Raw genomic sequence first — 8,050 nt, 5'->3', positions numbered from 1 at the left:
AATATATAATCTATTTATAAAAAAAGGAGAAAGTACTATGGTTATTCCAGTTGCGACAGTTGTTAGGATATTTTGTAGGTACACACCGAACGGGGCATCATGTCAATGACTGTCCTAATGAGTGCTGTCTACAGTAGGATGATAACATCCCCAGACCTGGACGCAATACCTTTACATGACTATGAAAAAAAAAAAAAAAAAAACAGACTTCTTTACAACAACGGATATATGGCACTCAAAGGTCAGCTCCTTGTTGACATGGGTTCCCAAAACCTGAACTATAGGATTAACTAGCAAAGTGAGTTACAAGGATAATCATGCTAGCCAAAGGATATAGTTTGACACTTCTTGGCATTTAGTTTTAGTCAACAGCTTTGCCACTAGCTACTTACTTGGGATAGGCCCTCAAACGATCCTGATGTCCTTTGGGGAATTTATGACAGCACCACGTTTGCAGTCATCTGCAAGCTTGGTCAGGAACAAACTCTTAACTTTAACTCTGACCTCTGAAATTTAAATACCAAAGAGGAGTGAAACAAGAACAGAACCTGGTGGTGGCACCACTATTAACAGACCTTTTGGAGGAAGCAAGAGACACCTACCCTAACTTTGAGTTCTACTTGTGAGCCAGTTTGCAATCCAACAAGCTACATAGGGAATGACATTTATCTGGAATAGTTTTTCTGTGATATTCAAGTATGGGAAGGTGATGAATGCAATTGCAACGTCTAGCTATGCTGTGTGCTACGTTATGCCTCATCTATTGCTTCAGTATTATTTTCTAAGTTCACCATGTTAAGGAGGCAGGATCTGCCCTTAAAAAAAACAAAACTGGGTTGGGCCAAGAGTTTGCAGGTTACCTATAATCTAATGTATTAATTCCATAATGACATTTTCCACAGCCTTAAAGATGAGGCTTTGTCAGACTTACGAGACTATAGCCACCTAGGTCCAATGAATACCATCCCCCTTTGCAAGGGAATGACTGATGCTGCCCTCCATTCATCTAGCATAAAGCCTGTTTTCAGAATGATAAGAAACAGCTTCTGTAGGGGATCAGACAGGTCATGTTTCAAGGCTAACCAGGAGGGCAGCCTGATATGCAACGTGGCCCCACAGATTTAGTGTTCTTGGCCATAAGACAACCCCTCAAAACATTTTTTTGGGGGAGTGGTGAAGGCATGGGTACAGGATACGAGAATATTGGAGAAGGTGCAACTTGAGCCACTGTATTAGTGGACAAATTTAGCTCAAGTCCTGTGTCTGAATATGTGACAGCTACTATTAGCTCTGCACATTTCTGGGCACCATTTCTGAGATATCTGTCAATTAAAGAAGGATGTGCAGCTATCTTTTGACTGGGTGGCAAATTTTATCTCATCAGGCTTTGTTTGACATGATCAGAGTCCAGAGTTCCTTAATTAATTTAATAAGAATATTTTTGGCATCTTGAGAGTTAACTATTTTTGTGAACTATATTTTATTATACAGCTTATTAGGGTTCCAACATGGTTTGTTTCTGAATTTGCCACTGTATTTCTGAGGGGGACAGACAGCTATTTACATGTGCACATAATTCGACAGTGAGGGATTAAGCATGAGTGGTGTCATCAAGATGGAAGTGGCTATTAAATTTAGCCAGGTCACTCAGTTTTGGTAAACTGGCCTTTCCATAACTTCTGAATACTGAGACAGAAAATGTTATGGTGAACGTGACTTAACTTGTGTATGATTTGACAATGGAAGAAGTTAAAACTGGTGGGGATGCAAAGTTGACCCATATTGGTAAGGATCAATTAAGGAACATCACCCCAGTTGGGGTGCAGACTAACTGGTCCAACGGGGTGCAGACTAACTGGTCCAACAAGTTTCTATTAATGAAGTCAAGGAAAGTATAGGCATACAAGTCTGAGGATGTAAAAGTTTACCAATTTGGGGAGGGGTATATGAAGCTTCCTAGGAGAATGGTACTAATACATAGGGACTACTTAGATTGGAGACATGGACATGGGGGGGGGGGGTAGAGAATCCTGATTGTATGAGATAAGGGGGTTTGTTAACAGTAAGTTGGTTGTAGAGAAGTTCCAAGTTATCTTGTATAGCAAGTGTGGAGATGGTGTGCTGAAATCCACTTTACTGTAGTTCATCTTGTGGACAATTCAGATCTTCAATTTTAGTCTCGGACTTATGAAAGTAATGTTTAGCATTTCCTTTCCAAAAGAATATCACCTGCTGTGACTGACCAACCAAAGCTACCACCAGTGCATTAAATCAAGATCTTTAACCCTTTTCTGAAAAATTCATGACAGCTCGAAATTACATCTACCATTGTCAGCTCCTGATGAAGTACATACAGCACCCTATGCACATTTCAGCGTGTGCACACTTCTGTCCTCTGTTGTGACTTTTTTTTTTACAATATCAATGAAATCACAGAGGTTTGCAAACTTCAGTCTCTGCTCTAAAATGGAACTTTACAAGCTAAAGGCCCTAACATCTAGTAAGTGTGCAGGTTAAGATACAATCTGTGGTTAGAGGAGGATCAAGAGAGAGGAGGATGAATGTCACACCAGACCATAAATATGTTGATCCTATGCGTAAACTGCACCTTTTGTTTATTTTTTTTTTTGGGGGGGGTTGTCAATCTGTACACTTTGTTATACCTTTCAGAAAGTTTTGAAAAGAAAGTACAGTAACTGTCTGCGCCATCCATGCTGGAAAATATCAGCTAGGCTATCATGAATAGTGGAAATAGGAGCTGTGAAAGGGTCTAAATTCCTCTGAGAGGCCCAGAAAGAAAAACATTTCCACTTGCTGCGATAAACCTTTCTGGTTGAAAACTTGAGTAGCTACCAAAATAAATTTAATTGAGGAGGAAAGTCCGGGAGTCCTAGCAATCATGGGAACTGGAGCAGCCAAGCTGTGAGCTTCAGGCTGTCTGGACTCGGATGAGGCACCCCCGATGGGTGTGAAATCAGATCCTGAATGGTATATCTAGGGTCCAAGGTGGAGCCAGAAGGTTGAGACCAAAAGAAGGGAAACCATATCTGGCGAGTGCAGAAAGGGGCAATAAGGATCACCTTGCTCCCCAGTCGACCGACTTTCTGCAGAAACCGCGGGATGAGAGGTACTGGCGGGTAAGCATACAGAAGACCGGGAGGCCAAGCATGAACTAGAGCATCTCTGGGGGACTCTCCAGCAGGGGGTTCAGAGCAAAAAACCTGCTGAACTTCGCAATGGAAGGAGATGTGAAGAGATCGCAGCAAGGTTGAACCCACTAGCTGAACATCTGTTCTGCTGACAGATTCAGAGACCACTCGTAAGGCATCAGAATGGTCCAACTTAGCCTGTCCGCATAGAACGTTGGCCCATCCCGGAATATTTGATGAAAAAACGACCAGTGGAGATCACCCATTCCTGCACTCTCATGGCCTTGCGACAACAGGGGTAGAATCTGGTCCTTCCCTGTTTGCTGATATAACAGACTACTGACATGTAGTTTGCATGAATGGCAATCATCCCCAGAGGAAGAAAGGAATGAAGTGCCAATGAAGTGCCTGCAATGCTCGAAGAACCGTCCTCATCTCTAGGACACTGATATACAAGCTGATCTTTATGGGGGACCACAGGCTTTGGACTGCCCTGCCCGAACAAAGACCCCACCCCAGTTGGGAGGCATCTGTGGTCACTGTGGTTTGGGCCGAGGCTGGAACAAAGGGTCTTCCCTCCAAAATGCCCGGAAAGCTCATCCACCATAGGGGGGACGACAGACACACTTGATTTAGGTGGCTAGGATAAGATACTGAAGTCCAACAGGGGCCACTGAACTGTTGAGTCCATTGAAGAATCTGCATGTGTAGCCAAGCACACAGAAGAAGAGTTATGATCACCGCCATCGAACCTCGTGCCCTCAACACTGATTCTGCTGTCGGGAAGTGAAAATGGTAGATCAGGGAGACATGCATCCTGAGGTTTTGAACTCTCTGAGGTCAGGAATGCTTTGCACTGGAGTGCGTCTATCCTGCCACCAATGTAGTCTATTACTTGTACCAAGTAATTCAGCTCCCTGATCAAAAAGGTAGCTGAAGCATACACCCCGCTTCCCTAGGCGGTCCATCATCCGTGACTCCCAGTCAGGAGGGTGGACTGAGGAACTTTTCTGTGATAGTTCCCGCTTAGTGGCTTGCTGCTACCACCATGCCGTCCACTGGGGAGCCCTTATTCCAGGAAGGCCTGTCAATGGGGGGACTTAAAACCTTATCGAGGGCTTGGGGATAGGCTCCACAGTACCTGGTTCCTTCCACGCCCGCGAGGTCATCAAATCCACTAAAGGATCCACGGGAAGGGGACACCCAGGAAAAAGATGGGTCCGTGCCGAAAGCCTCCAGGAACACAGACTCATCTTAGGAGAGCTTGGGGGCAGAACAACTCTCCATGATGTCTCCAAAGGAGACATCCTTGGAAGGTGATCTTGGAGAGCCCTCCCCATCATCTAAATCTATGTCCTTGGTTATTGACTCGGGGGAGTCCAAGTGCCTCCTCTTGCACGTATGCTTGCGCGACATCTCCAGTGGGGCTCTCAGGGGAGTGCTCGTAAGCAATCTGTTCCCCTGGGGGGAACCATTTGGGGTTCTTTGAGCACAGGCTGTCACTCTGGTAAGACAATGGGGACCGTAGACAGAGACGAGGGGGTCTGGGAAGAGTCCGAGGGGGACAGTCTGGGGTCTCGATCCGGCAGACTATCCTTTCTATTACACTGAATGCCGAAAAATAACAGACCCTCCTGGGAAGCTAATAAGGAGGCCGGACTCCCTGGGTCCGACGCAAGAATCGGAGATGGTCCGAAAGTGGACGGAGCACCAGAGGGAACCTGGCCCGACATCAGCTCCAAAAGAAAAGGTTCCACTCAATCGGATCAGACACTCCAGGCAGCTGTCGGTGTCGAGAAAACATGGACTATTGGTGCTGACCCCCTGACCAAGACCAACCTCAGATCCGAAAAAACTCTGAAGCCGAAGGTCGGATCGGGGTAGGAGAAATGGGTTGAAAAATAGGAAGAGAGCTCCCCCCTCCAGAGGAAGGGGAGCTGGCAAGACCCCCATCTGGATCTGTGTGTAGATAAAGCGCCTCATCTTATCCAGATCCATACTCGATAAAGAGTGGGTTGACCATGAAGAGGCCACAGACTTCAACTTGGTGGGTCAGGGAACCGAGGCTCGGGAGACTGGATGTGCCTCCTCTGGCTCGAGGAAGAACCTCAGAGACTGGAGCAGAGGGGGAGTCACGGATCTGTGTTGACTTGCTCAGGGAAGCGAGGTCCGGGGACCTCTTCCTCTCTTCCTTCATCTTCGACTCTCTCTCCTGTTTACTATCTCTCCTCGGCTCCACTGCCACAGGCTTATATGCAGAAGTTTGAGTCCCAGACTGGGAGGGGAGGCCAGAGGAAGAGAAGAAGTGGGAGAGGCAGTCACAGCAGCCGCTGTGACTGACGACGAAGATGAGGAAGGAGGATAAGTAGCAGGTGAAAGACCTTTGAGGGTCAACTTGGCCTTCCTATCTTTTAAAGCTCAGGGGTTGAACTCCACACAAATGGAGCAATCCACACTAATGTGGGCCACACCTAAGCACAACACAGAGTGTGGCCATCCGCTGGGGAGAGCTTATGGCCACACTCTGTGCAACGCTTAAAGACAAGCTTTTCAGCCATCCTATGAGAAAAGAAAGAAGCCTTAAAAAGACAGGCAAAAAAAACTTTCTTTACTCTAGCAGAGACACTCCCACTCACCACACTAGATGAGAGACAACATTAAAGGGGGAGGGGCACCACAGACTAACTAAACAACCTGCACTATACGCCAAAGCGATGGGAGGGAAGTAAGGATACCTAAATTAACCTTGATAGGCTAAAAGAAACAGAATTTTTTAAACTTGCAGTAAGAAATCACACACTGCTAGCTGGAGCTCTGAAGACACGATGTATAACAAATCGCAGCAAATGAGATCTGGGGATGGAAGGCAGTGGAGGTGTATTATGGGTAAGGGGAGGAGTCTGGAGCACTGAGCTGATGCTAGTAATATTTGCTGGCTCGGATCAGATACGGATCCATATTCCCAAAGGTTGAAGACCAAATGAAGTAAACTACCTCAGATTAACACTTCCCATAAATGTTAACCGTTATTAAAAAAAACTCTTGAAAGACTAAATGAACACTCATGACAATTCTGCATCACAGAAAAATATTCTTCTTCACTACAGTAATCGGGGAAGGCACTCTCAGCGCTTTCTTTTTATTCTCATTCACCCCCAAGAAGAGTTCATTCTGAGACTTATCAACAGACACTGTTCCAACAAAGGTGACTGCTGTTTCATTACTTTCTTCACAATATAAAATTTCTTTGTCTGAAAATAAAGCTATACTAAAGCAGAAGATTAATTTTATTTACTTGTGAGGGGGTCTACCATAAATAAATTTCACATTGTGTGCAGAACTTTAAAAACTGAACAGCAAGCTACAGTAATTTCTACGGCATATGATATAATTACTTCTAAAAAGTCAAATTAAAAGCAACATAAAAATAAATTGATAGTCCCTCTCTGCTGTCAACCCACCATGCTGACAAACCTACACACAACTGCTGATGCAGTAAGATCACCCACTGCTGATCCAATGTAGCCAAATAGAACAAGTACGGGTACCACCAACAATGCTACTATTTGTCAACCTTCTACCCAGACCAACATAAAAAATGTTGGTACTTTTAACACCTTCACATCACTTATTGAAGAGTAATTTGACTGCTGGTACTCTCCTTGGCAGTCAAGTGGAAGTAGATGGCATACATTTTTAAGCTCTTTTGCTGCTTTAATATAGTCACATTTGCTGACTACCTGTTTTATTTTGCTACCTACTAAACTCCATGGGATCCATTTTGAAAAAGGCACAAGATGATGAACAGTTACCTGTTGCACTGAAAGGGACCCTCACCAACCAAAACCACAGTTTAGAATTCCAGTTTTGACTAAAGACCGTAAAAAACTGAAAAAAAAAAACTCCAGTACAGATATGTAAAGCAAATCGAGATCAGAGAGAAGTAGAAACTTTGTGAGCAAAGCTGACTACACTAATACCTAGCATACCAAAAATGTTCCATGTAACGTTGAAGTAAAGTCAGCATAGACCATGTGGAAGAAAATACTCTACCTTCTTAACCAGAGTTTAAGGTGGCTAAACCCAAAAGTTATGAATTACAGGCGTTACCCTCATTCCAAAGATAAACATTAATACAAGAGAAAATTCCTAACAATCTTCAGACTAACAAGTCAATTAATTTTGTAGTCTGATACTACTTCACTTCAGATTTTAATTTTATTTAACATTTGTTTACCAGGAAAGTCAGACTTCAAAATGAGCCAATTTTCAGCAAAGGCCCAGGGAGAAGTGCCCCAGATGCATGTCTTTGTAACATGGGAGGAAACTGGAGTACCTGGAGGAAACCCATGCAAATGCAGAGAGGACATGTAGACTCCACACGGAAGGTACCCCAGCAGAAAATCGAACCAGAGAATTTCTTGCTGTAAGGCAACAATGCAAATTGTAGCACCACTGCACCAGATGCAACAAATTATGAATCACACAGCAGACATGAAAAATGAAGCTGTGGAATGACTTGTACAAATAAACAAGGTGACCAACTTGTTGCGTCTTTTGGCTTTTCCCAGTTAGGGGTCGCCACAGCGGAACTCTGGTACGCTAATGATTGGCAGAAGATTTCTACATGCCGAGTTGCCGGCCCTAACGCACAACCTTCAACGAAGGAACGCCCATTCACGTACATCTCCACACAGAAGACGCTCTAGCTGAGAATCGAACAGGACGTCTTGCTGTGAGGCGACAATGCTACTGCAGCACTACCACCGCAGTTCTATTTTATTTTATACTTCTCTTGACTTGTGTGCCTGTCATCCAAGACATCAGCTGATCTATTTCACCATAATGCATGCCTAGTATTGTACAGGGTCAATAACCAGCCAGATGTTCAAGAGGGCTGT

The 8,050-nt window shown here is 44.4% G+C and overlaps 1 protein-coding gene across 1 annotated transcript in view; it reads right to left on the bottom strand.

Moving 5' to 3' along the window:
- The window catches only part of LARP4 (La ribonucleoprotein 4), a gene marked incomplete in the record, with an annotated part of 1,458,174 nt that overhangs the window by 827,587 nt on the left and 622,537 nt on the right, over nucleotides 1-8,050 (bottom strand).

The sequence above is a fragment of the Protopterus annectens genome, chromosome 9.part0 (assembly GCF_019279795.1).
Source record: "Protopterus annectens isolate FY-2018-M chromosome 9.part0, PAN1.0, whole genome shotgun sequence".
Classification (NCBI taxonomy): Eukaryota; Metazoa; Chordata; order Ceratodontiformes; family Protopteridae; genus Protopterus; species Protopterus annectens.
This window is presented reverse-complemented; position numbering and strand designations above follow the sequence as displayed.